General features: G+C 40.5%; 1 protein-coding gene across 4 annotated transcripts in view; it reads left to right on the forward strand.

Moving 5' to 3' along the window:
• The first annotated feature begins 5,285 nt into the window (after nucleotides 1-5,285).
• Nucleotides 5,286-20,778, forward strand: part of KLF8 (KLF transcription factor 8) — a 325,570-nt gene continuing 310,077 nt past the window's right edge. For 2 of the 4 annotated variants that reach the window (XM_070257091.1, XM_014728902.3), the window contains exon 1: nucleotides 5,286-5,830. The gene's annotated coding sequence lies outside the window, so the exon portion shown is untranslated. The remainder of the gene's footprint in view (nucleotides 5,831-20,778) is intronic. The other 2 variants (XM_070257093.1, XM_070257094.1) reach the window with 2 other exon arrangements.

A 20,778-nucleotide genomic window follows, 5' to 3' on the forward strand; every position in this document is an offset into this window, starting at 1 on the left:
AGAGTAGATGACACAAAAGAACACATCAGCAATCTGGATGCTGGAGTAGAGGAAGCCACCAAAGCTGAACAGAAAAAAAGAACTAAAAAGAATGAAGGCAGTTTAAGGGACCTCTGGGACAACGTCAAGCATACTAACATTTGAATTACGTGTATCCCAAAAACAGAAGAGAGAGACAAATGGGAAGAGAACCTGTTTGAAGAAATGATATCTGAAAACTTCTCAAACCTGTGGAAAGAAACAGACCTCCAGGTACAGGAAGCACAGAGAGTACCAAAAGAGATGAACCCAAAGAGGTCAACACCAAGATACATTATAATTAGAATAACAAGAATTAAAGAGAGAATCTCCAAAGCAACAAGGTACACACAAGGGAAACCACATAGGGCTATGAGCTAACTTTTCTGCACAAACCTTTAGGCTAGAAGGGAGCGCGATGATATATTCCAAGTGATGAAAGGAAAAAGACCTAGAACCAAGAATACTCCACCTGGCAAGGTTATCATTCAGAATGGAAAGAAAGATAAAAAAATATTCCAGCCAAGCAAGAACTAAAGTAACTCATCACCAGTAAACTGGCCTTACAAGAAATGTTAAAGGGACTTTGTTAAGTGGAAAAGAAAAGGCCACAACAGGAATAAGAAAATTATCAAAGAAAAAATATCTCTTAGGAAGGCAAATATATAGTAAAGGTAGTGGATCGACCAGCTATAAAGCTAATATGAAGGTCAAAATACAAAAGTACTAAAATCGTCTATATCTATAATAAAGGTTAAGGGATACACAAAATTAAAAGAGGCAAAATATGATGTCAAAAACATAAAACATGGGTGGGGGAGAAAAGCATATGGCTTTTAGTAAGAGGTTAAACTTAAGAGACCATGAACTTAATACAGATTGCTATAAACATAGATTATTATATATAAACCTCATGGAAACCATGAAACAAAAACCTATAATAAATACAAAAATAAAGAGAAAGGAACCCAAACATAACAATGAAGACAGTCATTAAATCACAAGGGAAGACAGTAAGAAAAGAAGAAAGGAACAGAGAAGAACTACAAAAACACTCAGAAAAGAAGTAACAAAATGGCAATAAGTACATACCTATCAATAATTACTTTAAACATAAGTGGACTAAATGCTTCAATCAAAAAATATAGGGTGGCTGAATGGATTCAAAAAACCAGGCCAATATTTATGCTGCATACAAGAGTCACATTTCACACGTAAATACATTCATGAACTGAAAGTGAAAGGACTGAAAAAGATATACAATGCTAATGGAAACAAAAAGCTGAGGTAGCAATAAATATAATAGACAAAATAGACTTTAAAACAAAAGCTGTAACAAGAGACAAAGAAGGGACTTACATAATGATAAAGAGGACGATCCAACAGGAGACTATAAAACTCATAAATATCTACGGATCCAACATAGGAGCATCTAAACACATAAAGCAAATAATAACTGACATAAAAGAAATTGACAATAACACAATAATAGTAGGGAATTTAACACTCTACTTACATCAATGGATACACCATCCAGAGAAAATAGAACTACCACATGATCCAACTATTCCACTTCCAGGTATTTATCCAAAGAACACAAAAACACTAATTCAAAAAGATACATGAAACCCTATGTTCATTGCAGCATTAGTCACAATAGCCAACACTAGGAAGCCACCTAAGTGCCCAGTAACATATGAATGGATAAAAATGGTTTGGTACACACACACACACACACACACACACACACAATGGAATACTACTCAGCCAGAAAAAAGATGAAATCTTGCCATTTGTGACAATGTGGATGGACCTTCAGGGTATTATGCTAAGTGAAATAAGTCAGATGGAGAAAGCCAAGTATCATATGATTTCACTCATATATAAAAGACAAAACAACAACAACAAACAAACAAGCACATAGATACAGAGAATAGATTGGTAGTTACCAGAGGGGACGGGGGAGTGGCGAAGGTGAAAGGGGTAAAAAGGCACATGTATGTGGCGGGATGACAACTAGACTTTAGGTGGCAAACAGGAGTCTGCACAGAAGTCGAAATATAATGATGCATACCTGAAGTTTATATAATTTTTTTTTGAGGAAGATTAGCCCTGAGCGAACTACTGCCAGTCCTCCTCTTTTTGCTGAGGAAGCCTGGCCCTGAGGTAACATCCATGCCCATCTTCCTCTACTTTATATGTGGGATGCCTACCACAGCATGGCGTGCCAAGCGGTGCCATGTCCACACCCGGGATCCGAATTGGTGAACCCCGGGCCACTGACAAGTGGAATGTGTGCACTTAACTGCTCCGCCACCGGGCTGGCCCCTGAAGTTTACATAATGTTTTAAACCAATGTTACGTCAATAATAAATAAATAAATAAATACATACATAAATAAATACATAAATACATAAATAAATAAATAAGAAAGGACAGGAACCAAGTCAGCTCTGCGTACAACAGCAGAATAAACTTATGGGTATTCTCTCCAGCTTTAATGTGACATTTCCCCCCTAATACACCAGTCCCTGTTTCAGTTCAAAGTTTCATGTTCCTGGGAGACAGAAACTGATTGTCCCATCTGGACCAGGGATCTCCTCCTGGAATAAGCTATGATGGTCAAAAGGTGAGGTTCACATATCACAGACACCAGACATGGCCATGTAATCTATGGTTTCAAACCATTTCCAAAGAAGGTAAATCCTCATTAATTGGATGTGCACTCCATCCCATGTGGTATCTACTAAAATCTAATATCAAGAGTAATGAGATTAAGAGGATGTATTCACTTTCCCCAGAAGATATAATATTTCCAGGCTTTTCCTGTCATAAGAACTTTCTGACACCACTGAACTGACCAAAGGGAACTGACAGAGAATTTCTGAGGTGGAAGGAGCCCTTTCCAACCATTAATTCAACCTTCTCATTGTATGATGAGAAATATGAGGCCCTTGCATGCAATCTTACATATAGTCACACAGCAAATAAGTGGTAGTGCTGGGTATACAGGAAACTTCTGACCTTTAATCCTGCAGACACTTTCTCTGTCTATGCTCCACAGTATTTAGCACTGTGCTGAGAACATAACCATGGTATCTTTTAAACTTCCCGATGGTATCATGCTCAGGTACAGGCAGCAACCTAGCAAGAGGTATCTGTCATCCATGGCCAGAAGTCCAGAGAATTGGCCTGAGCTGAGTAGCTTCTATGAGTAGGCAGATAGCTGAGGTTTGGACACATGATGGATAAGCAATCAAGGACATATCAATGACAGCTTAAGATAGGCCTAAAAGACAAGATTCTTGTCCTTCTGAGTTTTCTCTTCTTGAGGCTAAACAGCCATAGGTCCTTCCACTGGAAAAGAGAAGTGGCTGCCTCATATGACCTTGTGTCAAGGTCACAGCTTACAGAATTGCTCAAACTATCCTTCTTGCTGTATGTAACAAACGTCCCTAATTTCAGCTGCTTCCCTTCATCTTTAACCAATTAACACCCAGCAAACTGGGATGTCTGCTCTTCCCAATATCATGACTGACTCTAAGGTTAGTTTAGGAAATATAGTGTAGTGGAGAAGTGTGCATATCTGGAGCCATACTACCTGGGTTCAAATCCTAGCTTCACCATTTCCTAGGGGTGCGATTGTCTGCAAGTCACCTATCTCCCTGGGCTTTGTTTTCTTGCCTGTAAAATGAGGATAATAACAATACCTATTTCATAGGGAGGTTGTGGGAGTCAAATGAGTTAATACATCCTTGGGGGTATGAGAGAGCATATATAGATAACCTGACTCCAAAGTAAGAAACACATCTAGAGACAGAGATTTTATTATTTTATTAATTCAGGTGAACCAGGCCTTCAAGAACTATGCTCCCTAGCACTGACTTGACAAAACTAAAAACACTTAAGTCAACTACCAGCAATCAGCTGCAAACCCTAAAAGCCACTAGGTAACTGCTCCAACTACCACTGCTAACTCAGCCCAGAGGCAAGGTATCCAGATGGATGTCCTAAGGGAGAATAGATGGGGCAAATGGTTCATAACAGATGCGCTTCTCTTTACTGTCTTCTTTTTTGGTTTGTTTATTGTTTAAACACAAAATAACACTCAGATAGATCCCAGAAGATATCACCTTCAATTGTTCTTCCAACAAATATTAATTGAGCCCCTACTATATGGCAGCCACTGTTCAGTATGTTGAGGATAGAGCAGAGAACAAAATAGATGAAGTCCATGCTCTTACTGAGCTTATACTCTAGTGGGAGAGACTCTTTACCATAGAAGCAAACATACACATAAGATTGTAATCAGTACCTTGATAAAAATAAAATGGGATAAAGTCACAGCCATGGGAGTTACTTTAATCTCAGTGGTCAGGGGAAGTTTCTCTAAGATCTGAAGGACGTTGGAGCCCACCATGGGTAGAACCAGGTAGAAAAAAAAGGAAGTGCAAAGTTCCAGAGGTCAGACAGATCTTTGCATATTGAAATAAAAAGGAGATCATGGCTAGAGGAGAGTCAACAAGGTTTTATAAATAAAGTCTAAGGGGTACGCAAAGGCTGGATCTAGAGATAGTAGTGGCTAGGGCCAGGGTGGTAGTAGTGGAGATGGTGAGAAGTGGTCAGATTCTGGACATATTTTTAAGACAGAGCCAACAGGATTTCTTGAACCGGATGTGAAGTATGAGAGAAAAAAGCGAGTCAACGATTTTGGGCCTGAGCAACCAGATGTTGCCATTAACTGGAATGGAGAATGGCATTAAATATAATTTCTGATGGGTCATTCTGGAGTTCTACTAATACCTGGGGATGGGACCTCAGGGGCCTTCTCTGACTTTGAGCTGCCTAGTCACCAAGGGGGCCTTGGTGTGGGACTGCTGTTTTGGGTGAGTGAAAGGCATGAAGCACATTTGTGGGAATCCCCACCCTCTCTTCCACCCCATTCTAGTCAGAAACCTGCAGACGCACACAGATGAGAAATAGAGAAGACAGAGCATACCGGGTCAGGCAGAGTGAAGAGGCCTTAGGGACAGAAGATTGGTTGTAGCCACTTCAGAAACTGCACTGGAGTGGGCGGTGCCAAAGAGGGCGCCTCCTCAGGAACTTTCTTGGCTATCTGGCAGCCTAGGGACCCACTCTTTACAAGAAACAGAGTAAAGAAAGGAGATGGGGTGGGGTATGGCGTAGCCTGGCCGGCCCAGGAGGAGTTTGGGTGGAGCCGATTGTGTAAGCTTTAGAGCAGAGGGGGCGGGGGGACTGCCACTAGCAACTAACCTCAGCTTCCCTAACTCAGCAGAAAGGTCGGAGGCATTGTTGGAGAGGCCAGGAGGTCCAAGGTTCTGTCTGCCCGCCAAAGAGGGACAAAAACCCAAGTAGTGCGGTGCAGCTTTAAAGGGGCTGGTGATTGACAGAAAGTGTAGCAGTGCATGGGGTGGAGCCGTTGGGTGGGGTCTGGGACGGGCAGCTGGGAGAAGAAACCACAAGGAAGCAAAAAGAAAACCATTGCCCCAGATATCGCTAATGCCGGGTGGGGGAAGCTAGCCAGAAAGGGAGGAAAAGGAGGGTTTTAGAGCTCATCTCCACTCCCACCCCCGGTCAACTTTCGTAAACCCTTGTCTCCGTTTGAGGTAATTTAAAATCGAGTATACACTGGCCCTAGTCGGTGCCCATTGCCGCTAACTCTCCACTGAACTAGGTTTGTAGTACGAGGGAGTGAGGACCCCGGCTCCACCAGCTCAACCCCGGCCCCGCCCCGTCGGCCCTGGCCCTGGGCTGAGAGGAGAGGATGCCTCCGGAGGCGCAGAATCCGAAAGTAAGTCCCTTTCATTTCGCTTACAAACCCTCCTCTTCCTTTTGCCACCCTCACTAGGGTCTCAGCTGGGTAGCAAGGAAGCACCTTTCCGAAGGAGACTTTCAAGGAGGATCCAGAGGGTGGAGTAGGGTGGGGTGGGATAAGAAGGAGAGGGGAGGGGAAGAGAGGGGAGGGGAGGGGAGGAGAGGTGGTGCTTTAGAGCCTAGGGAAGCTGCCACCCACAGGGTAGGCGGGATAGGCGTGCTCAGAGTTTGGTCGTTGTATCATTAGAGCCTTGATTTCTCCTTCTGTCGTTAGAACCGCGACTTACCCCCTCCGGGCGTTCTTTCTTTTTGTCTCACTCCAGCATTCCTATCAGGTGGCTTAAAGCCTCTAGCTGAGAGCTGGGAGGGCTCCATCTTGCTTGGCTTCTTAAAGGGGCAGCGCACTAGATCAACTGAGGGAAATCTGTACTGGAAATTCAATCTCGAGAAGGATGGCAGTGACTCACCTTACTAAGACACTACTGTGTTGGAGGAATTTGTGTGGAGAGGACAGTTTTTTCTTCCTCATACCAGCCTCTAAACCTGATTCTTATATTCAGTTGATTCTCAGGAGGTGCACCCTAGGCAATGTTGCCAAGTTTCACATTAGTTAACTGCAGAGTCAATTGGCTCTGCAGTTTTAGCTGAAGGGGAAAATTTGTTTCCTGAGAGATGCAGTGGCAGTGCAGATGACTTGAAAACATTCATTCTACAAATATTTATTGAATGCCAGATTCATTGCCTGTAGCTGTTCCTACTGCTGAGTGGCGTCTGTAATGTGAAGACCATGTAAAGTGCTGTCACTGACTTCTTTCTTAAGAGATTGGTGGGCAAGGTTTCTTCCTAGGATATGGAGATGAATGTTGAATTTGATTCCAACATTTACCGAGCTTCTGTCACATCAAAGTTACAATGGTTAACGTTTGTTGTATTTTCTTTAGTACCAGGCATCCATATCCCTAATCCCAAGTGACTGGGAGATCCAGCTGAAGAGATAGGAACTCAAGTCAAAATTGCATGCAAAGTGAGAGAGGCAGGATGCTTCAAAAGGGAAGTTAAGGCCACCTTGGCTAATGTGTCACTCCCATGTCCATGTCCAGTTGGGAAGATTGTGTTGGGGAGAAGGGCTTCACCAGCTCTCTCCTCGGGTAAAAAAAAAAATCCAAAAACCCGAAAAACTAGTGTGGTGGAGACTTGTTAGAAGGGCTCATATGGACCAGTGACATCTCTTCCATGTCTGTCTGTCTCGTGTTTCTGCCTAGGGAGGGAGCCTAATGATATCTCACGAGTCAAAGCAATGGAAATGTGTTATTTGAGGTTTTAGGGCTAGTATTTCACTTTGAAAGTTTCCTTTTGGTCAGTGGAATGCCACAGCTCCCAGCCCTCTGCAATTTACCAGTTCAGCTGTCTCTGTTTTTAAATGCAAGGCACAGAGTCCCTCCCCTCTTTAATGTGCTGGGTTTTATTGCATCCCCAGTGCCAGTTCCCATCAAGAGCATAAGTCAGTTGTAGGTTCCTGTCAATGTTTAGCTAAAACACTTTTCCTTCAACCCCTTTCTCCTCAGTTGGTTTTCCACACCTCAAAATAACCTTCTTCTGAATGGCCATATCATTGAGTCCACTGGATTCAGATAAAGAAGAAAGCCTCACTTAGGATTCTTTCTCCCTAAAGTCCCTGGCCTATGGCCTCCTAAAATCAAAGGAAACATGAATTCAACTGGAAGTCTCCTGGTTACTTTTATCAGTAGAAGTGCAGTCTTGTCCCAGAGCCAACACTTTGTACGTGTCGCATCCACTGAACTCTGCTATCCTCCCTCTTGCATGGAAGGTGGGGAAGGAACTATGTGCTGGTTACATAGCCAGCCTCCTGCATTTGGCATGCATGGAATATGTGAGGGACTGCTGTGCTTCCATTTTAACATTTGGTTGCCCCTTTGTGTTCATGTTAGTTTTGTTTTCTTTGGGAAAGTTTCTTGTTGCGGGATATGGGTACTAGGCAGTTCTTAGCTGTCATAAGATACCATTGCCGAAATATGGTTATTCTTTTTCTAGGACAATGAAAGGTTTGTGAACTCACTAACAAGTACTACAGGCAAACAATAGAAATCCTTCTCCAAGGGCTTCAAGTGGCTTTCCTAGAGTAATTTAAATTGTTTGGTGTCATGCATTCTACTTCCTGGGATTGTAGAGAATTTTGTCTATGCAGAGGTAAAACGGTTTCATAAGGAATAACTGCAGAAAGAACACTGTGCTCTCTTTCTCTGTATTTTACTAGCAGTAGTTTTGACCCCCAATTTCCCTTCTGGAATGCCTGGATCTGGTGGGGTAGACTTCTCTTGCCTAGACTAATTAGCTTGCCCTTACATGTACTTTGGTCTGAGCTCCTTCCTAGTTGTTGCTCAGCCTTCAAGGGTGGAGAGCTGTGATGGACAAAGATATCAGCACAAAAGTACATTGTGTTATGATATTCATTAATTCATTTATTCAACAAATACTTGAGAATCTACTCTGTGCCAGCACGGAATAAGACTTATATAGCAATAAACAAAGCAAAGTCCCTGCCCTCTTGGAGATTATATTCTAATGAGGGTGTGTTGTGGAAGAGAAAGACAATACATAATAAGATATTTTTTGGGTGTTGATAAGGTGGAAGAAAGGATATAAGGTACTTGCAATTGGAGAGAGCTATTTAATATAGAGCAGTCAAGGAAAGCTTGTCTGATGTGGTATTTAAGAATATATGTGAATGAACTGAGAGAGAGAGCCAGCCATGAGAATACCTGAGGGAAGGGTGTTCTAGACAGAGGAATTAGAATGTGCAAAATCTTGGTGTATTCAAGGAACAGCAAGAAGGCCAGTGTCATTGGAGTGGAGAGGAGGAGAGTGGTAGGACAAGAGATCAGAGAGACAGAGAGGGCCAGATCACACAGGACCTTGTAAAGACTTTGGCTTTTATTTTGAGTGAGATAGGAAGCCATTTTTAAAGAAAGTAATCAACAATTATTTTACTTAAAATTTTACTCTAGTAAGGAGGATGAATCTTAACGCATTGTTCATCTTAACCCAACCAAGATGGTTTATGTTTTTATGCTTTGGATACAATGGTCCTTTAAGAAAAACTTGGTAAGATTATTGCTGAATTCATGCCAACTAATACAATTTAGTTTCATACCATTGTTTTATAACATAATTATCTGAAAAGAGTTTCAAACACATTTGAAACTACTTAAATACAAAAAGTCTTTTCAATGTACTTTAATCAAAAAATCACAAATTTATTAGCACTAGAAGAATGCTTAAACTTTTTAAGAAAACATCATAATATTTTATAGCGCTATTTTACTCTATCGTGAAATTGTGAAAATTATTCACTTGGAAACATTTTTTAACTTTCAGTCTTGCTGACACTCATGATTTCTTCTAAGCTATTCACTATCCTTCTCCCCAAGTCCTTACCAGTGGGAAGTGTGTTTCATGTATCATTCCATTTAATCCTCACAAAAACCTTGTGAGGTAGACACTGTTATCATCTCCATTGTAGAGATGAGGAAACTGAGGCACAGAAAACTAAAGTACCTTACCAAGGTCACACAGCTAGTAACCAGAAGAAGATCGATTCTCTCTTATACCTTCTGAGAAGTTGTTGCATCAGTTTCCTTCTTTCCTATCTTCTTCACTTTCTTTTTCTTGTTTGGTTATCCTACCCATCCCACCACCCCTTCCCCAGCTAACATTTATTGAAGACCTACTCTGTGCCAAGCCCTCTATTGAACACTTTACATGTGATAATTGATATAATGCTCACAACAATCCAATGAATTAAGTGCTATTATTGTACCCATTTTTCAGTTAGGGAAATTGGGGCACAGAAAAATCAAGCAACTTCTCCAAGTTTACACAACTAGTAAGTGGCAGAGCTGAGATTTGAATCCAGTCTGTGAAGCCCATACCTTGACTATTATGCTATACTTCCTAATCTTCAGCTTGCAAACACATTCTTTCTCTGGTCTAAATTGATCTTTTTTTTTTTAACAACACTCACTCAAATTATCACTCCATTTTTTCCTGCAGTTTCCATTTAAATCATTACTGAAACTGTTCTTGCCAAAGTTGCCTAAAGATCCCCTAAATATGTCCAGAGTGCTCTCTTTACCTTTTCAACATACTTGACTCACTACCACATTTAAGGCTGTTGTATGTTCCTTCCTTCTTTAAAACCTCCCCTTCCTTGTCTTCTATGACACTACTCTACCTTGGATTTCCACCTACCTCTCTGACTGCCCTTTTCATTCTCTTGTCTTGCCACTCTATAATCCTTATTTGGGTTATCTCATAAACTTAAGAGTTTCAGCTCTTTATATGCTTCAGCCATTTATATGCTGAGGACAGCCTGTATAACAAATCTGCATCTCCAAGCTGAATGTTTTTCATGAGCTTGGACCCACCCATTCATCTGTTAACTGAACATTTTGACTTGACAGCTCATACTTGATATGTCTAAAACTGAATTCATCATCAAACCTTCCACTACCATTTCTATCCTTGACTAACAGTCACATAGTCAACCAAACAATAAGGCCTAAGGTCATCTATGACTCTTCCTTCTCCTTACCTTCCAGATTCCGCTTCTGGAATCTTTGTACCTCTCCATCCCTACTTGTAGTGTATTTGCTTAAATTTTTCATCATGTCTGACATGGCCTATTAAAATAGCTCCTTTACTATTGCTTTATTTGCCTCCAATCTCTATGGCCTTTGTTGTGGGTTGAATTATGTTCCTTAAAATGTGTTGGAGTCCTAATTCCTGGTACCACAGAATGTAACTGTATTTGGAGACAAGGTATTCACAGAGGTAATCGGGTTACAATGAGGTCATTAGGACAGACCCTAATCCAATATGACTAGTATCCTTAAGAAAAGGAGAAATTTGAACACAAAGATAGACTCACATAGAAGAAAGATGATATGAAGGGTGTAGGGAGGGTCAGCCATCTGCAAGCCAAGGAGAGAAGCCTACAATAGATTCTTTCCTCACAGCCCTCAGAAGGACCCAACCTTGCTGATACCTTGATTTCAGACTTCTAGCCTCCAGATCTGTGAGGCAATAAATTTCTATTTAAGCCACCCAGTTTTTAGTACTTTGTTGTCACCATCCTAGCAAACTAATACAGACTCCAATCTAGTCTACATCTTAGGATATTTCTAAAATATATGTTTTTATCTTGCCAGTCCAATGTTCAGAATCCTTCAAGGACTCCCCCTCACTTACAAGATTAAATCTCTGCCTTTTAGTAAGACACTTCACAGTCTGTCCTAGACCTACCTTTCGCGTGTATTCCCTGTGACTTTTCCTCATCACAAGAGCCACATTAAACTAACTGCTGCTACTTGAAAGTGCCATGGTCTTTCACAAACACTATGCCTTTGTTCATACTATCAAGACTTCCAGAAATGTCCTTCCCCTCTTACAACATGTATTATCCCACCTCCACCTTTCCTTCTACTCCATCCTTCTCTTTTTGGTAAGCTCCTATGCATGTCACAATACCCAATTCAAGTGTCATTTTCTCTGTGAAGCCTAGCTTCACCTTGAAGTGTAGGTAGGATTTGGATAGCCAGAGTGGAGGGGAAAATGTATTCTAAGCAGGAAGAACCATATAACCATATAAGGTAATGATCATCAACATAATGTAAGTTAGAAGTGGGTAGAGTAGGGTTAGGGAAGGGGTAAGTTTAGAAAACTCTTTGCACTTTTGCTGGCCAGTGATGGCATGGTAGTAGAACAGAAAATATTAAGAGGGGTTCAGAGTGCTTTTCTGTTGAAGCAGAATGTGATCTGCAGCTTTGGCTTCTTTAAACCTAGGTATATATGTTAACTATTTCCACTTATATAAGGCAGATGGTTTTGAAATGGGAAGCAACATTCATTCATTCATCTCATTTGCTCATTCAACATAAATGCCCTCTATGTGGCCAGCTCTGTGCTACAGGCTGGGTATACAACATATAAAACTTCAGCCTTGCTGTGGAGCTCAGCTGGGAGACAGACAAAGCTCTTGCTAACATCTAGTATTTGTTGATTGCTTACTATATGCCGGGGACCATGCTAAGCCTTTTGCATGTTTCACATTTAAATTCACAATAGAGTTATACCCATTTTATAGATAAGGGCATTGAGGGTTTAAAGTGGTTGAATAAACTCAAGGAGGGAAGAATTGGGAAATTGACAAGTAAGCAAACTATTTACGTGAGCAGGAAAGATGTGGGTGACATTGGGGGTGAAGGGGTCGGAGAAGACTTGCTGGAGGAGGTGATGTTTGAGTCTTGAAGGATAAATAGGAGTTTTCAAGGTAGACAAGTAGACAAAGGAAGGGCATTGTAGATGGAAGGAACATCATGTGTAAATTAGTGGAGGTTCCCAAGAGATGTTGTGTTTAGGAAATAGTGAGTGTTTTATTATGATTAGAGCATAAAGAGATTCTGGGCCAGTGGCAGGAAAAAAGAGTGGAGCAGTAGACAGAATCCAGGACACAAATAAATAAATAATCCATAAATAAAAGAGTCTTTGTTTTTTATAGGCACGGTATTAAGAGCACTTTCCCCCAAAGCCATTCTTTACTGTTCAAAACATTAAGGGTTGCATAAAGAGCTCCTCCCAGTGCTAAAGAGAGAAACTAGAGCCATCTTTGGCACTGAGGGTCAGTCAACAGAGACCAGAAAAATTACTGGGGCCAGAAGGTAGACACAATCTGAGCAGTCCTTGGGTCCCAAGAGTCATTGCAGATCAGGAAAGAGGGGAGAGAGCTGTACTTTCTGAGGTCAGACTAGTAGAAATGTCTACTAGTCAGGTAGTCAAGCAACAATTAATAATTAATAGTAATAGTAAAAACAGCAACACCAATAATAAAAGTGACAGGTACTAATCCTCCTCTTTTTGCTAACATCTGTGCTAACATCTGTGACCATCTTCCTCTACTTTATACGTAGGACACTTGCCACAGCATGGCTTGCCAAGCAGTGCATAGGTCTGCACCCCAGATCTGAACCGGGGAACCCCAGGCCACCGGGGCGGAATGTGCAAACTTAACTGTTGCACCACTGGGCTGGCCCCTCCACAACCACATTTTTAATCATTTAGTGTGTTCAGCTAGCTAGTCAGCAAGACCAAAAAGGAAATAGATCAAGCTGGGTCACTAACTCGGCCCTGTGGGCAGTGTAATAGTGCACAGATGGGTACATATGGAAAATATAGTAATAGATGAAAGACCTAAGAAGAAAGGAAGCAGCAGGTAAGACAGAACGCTTACTGACTGAGGTCATGTCACTGAGCAAGGACATACTGACCAGCGCACTTAGAAGCCAGTGTTACAACACCCACCTGCTTTTGAGAAAATAAAAGGCTTTATCATGAGGTTGACTGGCAAGGAGATGGGAGGCAAGACTCTCAAATCTGTCTCCTCAATCCAGGGTTCACAGCAAAATTTAAGGAGTTAGGGGCAAAAACTGATTGACTAGTCTCGAATCAGTCCATATATGGTAATCAAGCTGCTGGAAGCCAGATTTTCCTTATTTAAGGACTCCTTGCTTTGTAAAGGGATCAGGTAGCAACATTTCTGAAGATTCTTCATTCTGGGGTTGTACTGGGGCCATGAGTTCCTGCCATGCACAATGTGTAAGTAGATAAAGTTGCCTGTTATAAATGCACAATGCTGTCTCTGTTATTGAGCACTGTTTGATTAATCAACAACCTGTTTTAAGGAAGAAAAACTAGTTTAAGCTGGTCAGTGTTTTATGTGCTGTTTCAGTCACAATTCAAGGGCCTACAAACTACATTCAGGCCACAGATACACTGTATCTTGAACCATGGTTTTCCAAAATTTGATTTCATTACCAGTGTATAAAAGGTGGAAAATTTCATGTAAAATGTACATTTGCAGCTTTCCTGAAAAACTTGAAACATGGCATCTGGGCCTCTACTGTTGCATGATGACAGTCACTGGGATCTGAGCAGCAGCTGCCTCTTAAGACATTTTATTTATTAATTTCTATCCTTAGGTTGCAAAGAGTGGAGACCAGCTGGAGCTAGTTTAAGCAGAAGAGGAATGTGACTGGATTTGGGGAATGAACTGGCTTTAAACTGGGAAGTTGTTGGGAACCCAAGCTAGTTTTCTTTCTGTGTCTCATAGCTGCTTATTTCTTCTCTTTTAGATTAGAGTACACTGTGGGCAAGAGATAGCTCCTTAATCTCCTGAGGTCCTATGTTACAGTTCACTCTCATGGAAAGGTACTGGTGGCTCTCTTAGTTCCAATTTCCAAGTCAAAGGGAACTGGGCACTGATGGACGTGGCTTTAATCGGTTACCTGCCTCTAGATAAACCAGCTCTGGCCGGGAAGCTAGGGTCATCTAATATAAGCTAGGGGCACACCTTTGTAAATCAGAGAGGAATTATAAGGCAATCATTATGTGTGGAGCAGACACTTCCAAATGTGTCCCCTGTACCAAGCATTATTTTGGTCCTACTCACTTTCTGGTAGCTTCTTGTGTTCTCTTGGAGGTCTCAACCTGCTGCAGGCCTGGCCTGTCTGATCTACTTGCCAGGTTAAGTCCTGTTATTTTGGGAGTGTGCAGGGTTTAATGTATCCCCAGTGACCTGGTCCTTTCCTGTGATAAGTCTGTTCCTATTACTGCACAAAGCAATTTGAGGCCAAAATTCCAGAACATCCTTCCTTAGTTTTCTTTTAGCACTTTGAATCCCACAGGGCTTCCTTCCTATAGTAGCTCAAAATTACCTTATCAATCACTATAATGACCTAAAGGCTAGTGAATGGGACCTGATGAGTGCATTCTTAAAAAGAGTTAACAGCTCTAGATGAAAAAGGGGGAAGTCTGAAGGAGAGCAGCAGCAGATGGTGATGTTCCCAGGACTGGAGAATTAGCAAGGGTTTCATTCATAAATGTAATGCCTGGGCTTTAGAATTTAGACAGGATGACAGGGATTTACTGTGTTTCCTCTTCTTGGATCTCCTTGACTCAAAGGATCTTTACAAGTTTTGTGGTTCCCAACTGAGGCTTTGGACACTTACTATTTCAATGATTTTTTCTAGAGCCTTCTAAGTTGCCTTCCTAATATTGCTTACCGAAGTAGCAGTTGATATTGAAGGATTCCATCCTCAGCCCATAGCTTTGGGGTGCAAGGATTGGTAGCCCTAGAGGTGTTGAGAGGGAAGCTTCTCCCACTCCCAAAGTGCCAAAGTCATCTGCCCTGGCTGAAACTGTCCTCTCTCAAAATCCTGGGGTGAATTCCTTCCAAAGGAATCTGATCTCTCTCCAAGCCCTGCTGCCTCTTCTGATATTTGCGTTGCCTGTTATAAATAGAATAGAATTATCCTGACTTCCTCAGGCTAAGAGTTGCTTATTGCCAGGGTAAGAGTCTATACTCTTCAAAGTGAAGTGGGGAAAATCCAGAGCCAAAGCCAGGCAACTTCCTAGAAAGAGGAATTTTAGTTAAAGCATTTGAAATCTGGGCAAACATTGGTTTGCTTTCACCTTCCTCTTTGATGACGTTAAAGTTGCAATAAAGTGAATATAGGTCTATTACTTTGATCCTCTCATGAAGGAGAAGGTTAAGATAGTATTTATTGCAAATGACAGTAACAGTCAATATTTATTGACCAATTACTATTTGTAAGAAACTGTTCTAAATTCTTGACACCACCTATCTGGTAAAATTATTACAATGATTGTATAACACATAAAAAGTACCTAGCCCACAATGTTCAGTCAGTAAATGGTAGTATTTGTATGTTTGCTAACTCCTCTTTTATTCCTTCTCTCTTAAAAAAATATTTGGACTTGGCCCACTGTAAGCACATGCTTTTTAATCTCAGAGGGGACATCCTGTCTGCTCCACCATCCTTTCATCCAACCCCCCAGAAACAGTTCCAAGTCTTCTCCATCTCTCTCACGCCTTCATTCATACCTACCCCCAAGTTTGGCCTCCTAATTTATTGATGAAATTATACAAATTCCCTCATTTACCCCCCACTTCACCCAAGTCAGTGCTGCTCAAATTTTAGTGTATATAAATCAACTGTGGATCTGGTTGCAATGCAGAGTTTGAGTCGGAAGGTCTAGGGTGGGACCTGAGGAGATTCTACATTTCTAACAAGTTTCTAACAAGATACTTGCAGATCTTGCAGATACTTATGAGTATACTTGAAGATACTGCTGGGTGGATAAACTTTTATGTAATAAGGATCTAAAGAAGATCAAAATTCATTAATCTCATTTTTTTTTTACAGATGAAGAGATTGAGATTTAAAAATTTTAAGTGATATTCTCGGGGTTATACAGCTAGCAAGTGGTAGAATCTAAACTTGAACCCAGCTCCTTATTCTCATGCTGTACTTACATCCTACACTTCTGGATTTGTTTCTTGAAGCAATTCCTTGATGTTGAATTGCTTTTTCTACCTGACGTCAGCCTATGGGGATTTCCTTGGAGCTTTTGTCTGATCTGAATACAGCTTTGCTTTGCTGAATTATTACTGTATTTATTTTAAAGTTCCCTTGCAGATAATTTTAGGTTATTTTGTCTGGAAATGTCTCATACCTGGTGCATGAAAGCTTCAAAGAGCTCTGAAGCAATAGATTCTAACATTCTGGATGTTTTTGTTAATCCAAAGGAAGGAGCGAGGCTGATTCAGATATTTGGGGATAATGTTCAGAGTTGTTGGGGAGTGAGAGGTAAAGAAGGTCAAAATATGCTCCTACTTCTAAGCATGAAGCATACCAGCTATGTCTAAAAAAGGTTTAGGTCCTCCATCTCCAATGGGGGTAGGGGGCAATGTCAACTCACTGGCTAGATAAAGTGGGGAATTCAAGGCTTTCCAGAGAAAAATCATTCAAATGATGTCTTGCTAGACCCTACAACTCATATAATTTGATATAACGTGATATAATTTGATAGCCAGAGACTCTATGATAGTTGAGAACTTGCACGAGATGACTCTTAAGCATCATTGGAATCTACCCGGTTGAGGTCTTCTTTCGCAGTTGTGCTGTGGATATAATAGTAGCCATCAACAGTTAAGAGTTAGTAGTGCCTAATGGTACCTCCAACTTTCTTCAAAGCTTCCTCTGGCTATATTGCCTTTAAATGCATATTTGGGATAGTGTGTTAAATTTATCCTGTTTTGATTCAAAATAATGTCAATAAATGTCATCCTCATAAACTGAGTAGACTTGAACAGAGAGTAACCTTGGGAATCTCAAATTTGTATTTCAGATCCTATGACCCAGGGCACCCTTCTGCCAGCCAGAAACAGTACATCCTTATTGTGTAAAAAGTACTCAAGCAAAACAGCCTCTTCTTGCATATTCAAGGGGCAGAAGGGAGCTGGCTTCTGAGTGCCTGGCACTGTTTTAGCCCAGTATAAATATTATTTTGTTGAATCTTCTAAATACGGCCCTATGAAATATTATTGCCCTCCCCTTTTTTCACAAATGAGGAAATCTAGAATCAAAGAAGTTAACTAAATAAATTACAGTCACACAGCTAGCATTTGGCATCTGAGATTTCAACTCAGATCTGACACCAGAGCCCTTGCCCTTAAGTGCCATATCATTTTGCTTTCAAGTACCTAAATTAGGAAGATGACAGACTCAAATTTCACAGCCCTCTTTTATAAGTATTCTTCTGTTATTTACTCATACACTTTCTCATTGTCTTACCTTCAGTCGGAATAAGATCAAAGAAATAACAGGAGCCCTGGAACCAGAAGTAAGTAGATAAAGAAGGTTGTTTTTACCTCTGGTCTCTCATAGCAGTAGACTCAACAGTCTTAGTCATGTCTGCCTCCAATGCATAGTACATAGAAGGAGCCCTGAAATTATTTGTTGAATGAATACATGAGTGGATCAATGAGTTTGGGGGAATTATCTACCTACTTTGAGACTTCCAGACAGATTACATATCCTTTCACATGTTCCTGGTCAACTATATGTTGATTACATATATGGTACCCAGACAGAGACACACATACTCATTCAGAAATTGCCGTCCTGATATACACAGACTCATGGAGATACATCCCCATATAAATGAGTACTTGATGTATTAATTTCTTGCTGCTGTAACAAAGTGCCATAAATTAGGTGGCTTTTAGATGTTTATTCTTTCACAGTTCTGGAAGTTAGAAGTATGAAATCAAGGTGCTGGCAAGGCCCTGCTCCCTCAAAAACCTCTAGAGGAAGATCTTTCCTGGTCTCTTTCAGCTTCTGGTCACACCAGACATTCCTTGGCTTGTGGCAGCATAATTCTAATTTTTCCTTCTGTCTTCACATGTCTGTCTTCCTGTGTCTGTCTCTCTCTTTGCAAGGTGTTTTCCAATTCTTCATAAGGACACTGGTCATATTAGATTAGAGCTCACTCTAATTTTAACTTGATTACATATGCAAAGATCTTATTTCCAAATAAGGTCACATTCGCAGGTACCAGTGGTTAGGACCTCAATATATATTTTTGAGGAACGCAGTGTAACCCATAACAGTACGTCCTCTATCCCTCCATTAATCATGTCCCTTCCAGGGGTAAAATACATTCATCTCATTCCAACATCCCCAAAACTCTTAACCTGTTCCAGCATCAATTCTAAGTCCAAAATCTTAACTAAATATAATCAACTCATAAAGTCCCAAATCTTATCTTCTAAACCATGTATATTAGGTATGGGTTATTTTGGAAATTATCTACTTCCAAAATACAATGTTGAGACAGGCATAGTATAGATATTATGATTCCAAAAAGAAGGTATTGGAACGAACTAAGGGGTCACAGGTCCCAAGCAAGTCCAAAACCCAGTAGGGAATATTTTATTAGACTTCATGGCCTGAGAATAATCCTATGTGGCTCAATGCTCTATCCTCTGGGCTTGGTGACCTCGCGCTCTCAGCCTACAAGGACAATGCTCCTGCCATCTCTGCCTGAGGAGGTCCCATTGGCCCATGCCTCTGTATCCATGGCTCTGCTCTTGAAATCATTCTTCTTTCATTTCATCCAGTTTCTGTCCCTTTTAGTCCAGGCTAGTAGTGTTTCTGCTGGTATGAAATTCTCATAAACGCTGTTGATCACCTCCTTCCTGGGTACCTGGGGCTAGGACTTCAACATATCTTTTGGAGGGGACAAAATTCAACCCATAACACTTGGGTATCCATACAAAGATTCATGTATATCCATGAAACGTGAATCATCCATGTACAGTCTGAAGATTTGGGTTCAATAAATACTTATGATCTGATCTCCCTTGTCAGCTCTTCAAACCAAAGGACATTTGAACTTGGAAAAAATAGACAATAATAAAAATACGTCTGTGTGTCTTTTTCCAAAAATAAACAGAATTTAACATTTTTCTTTATTTACTTCAAAGCTCTCAAAAAAACTTTTCCTTTTGAAGACTGACACCTGAGCTAACAACTGTGACCAATCTTTGGTTTTTTTTTGCTTTTCTCCCCAAATCCCCCCAGTACATAGTTGTGTATTTTAGTTGTGGGTCCTTATAGTTGTGGCGCATGGGATGCCACCTCAACAGGGCCTGATGAGTGGTGCCATGTCCGTGCCCAGGATCCGAACTGAGGAAACCCCGGGCTGCCGAAGTGGAGCACACAAACCTAACCACTCGGCCACAGGGCCAGCCCCTCAAAAGTTTTTTAAATGTTACAGATACAACTAAAGCTCCGCTCTTACCCATCCATTTTCCCTGTCTTCCTATCAAGAGATAATCACTATCCTAAATTTTGTGTTTATCATTACCATCCATATATGTGTTCATAGTTTTGTTACATATGAATGTGTCTACAAACAATATATGGTATTATTTAAGTGTTTTAAACTTTCACATAAAATGGTATCATGCTATACTTATCCTTTTGCAACTTGTTGTTACTAAAAAATGTGATCTGTGACTTATCCCTGTTGGTATATATGAATCTAGTTCTTTCATTTAATTGCTTGTGAGTATGCCACCCAATGAATGTAGTTTATTTGTCCATCTACTGAGGACTTTGGGTCATTTCCCTCCAAATCTCCATATTTGTTAATTGGAATTTTTCTGTAAGAAATATTTGTCCCTTCATTCCCGTATATTTATTTATTCAATCATTTATGTATATCAGTGTGGACTCATGGAGATTTATTTTATTCTTTGGGTTATAATCCAATACTGTTGTTACTTTTGCACAAATTGTTCCAGCTTTAGCCGTTGGGAAGTCTTTCAGGTTGGCTTCTATGTCCTTTTGACGTACCCTCATCCTTTTTATAGTGGATTGTTTTTAAATTCTGTTTATGCTATTTTATTGTTTAAAGGTTTTAACTTTTGATATAGTCAAATAGATCAATCTTTTCCTTATGGTTTGTGCATTATTTTATATATTATTGAAGAAATCTTTCCTTGCTTTGATTTGTCTTATTATGAGGAAATCCTTTGTGTCTTCTAAAAGTTTTACAGTTTTGCTTTTTATACTTAGATTTTTAATGCACCTGTAGTTTATTTGTGCATAATGTATAAGTCTAATTTTATCTTTTCCCTATGACTATATGGTTGTCTAGTCACCATTTAAAAAAATAGTCCCTTACTAGCCTTTATAGCCAACCAAAAGGGTCCAGTCTTCTCAGAACAAATAATATCTGCTCCTAAGTGATTTGTCCTCTCTACCTAGATAGATGAGTGGCTGGCAATGTTATGAAAGATTTCCTTGCTTAAATAAAGTTCTAGTTCTCTATGGCAAGAATAGAGAAAACAGCAAATAAGGAGGGTATCCCTGCTATGTTATTAAAAATGATCAGCTATTAAACACCCAGTTTAAGGGGAAATAATGTAACTATCCAGTCACTTTATAAAGTCTTCAGAAAATATATTGACCAGGAATT

This window comes from Equus caballus, chromosome X, assembly GCF_041296265.1.
Source record: "Equus caballus isolate H_3958 breed thoroughbred chromosome X, TB-T2T, whole genome shotgun sequence".
NCBI lineage: Eukaryota > Metazoa > Chordata > Mammalia > Perissodactyla > Equidae > Equus > Equus caballus.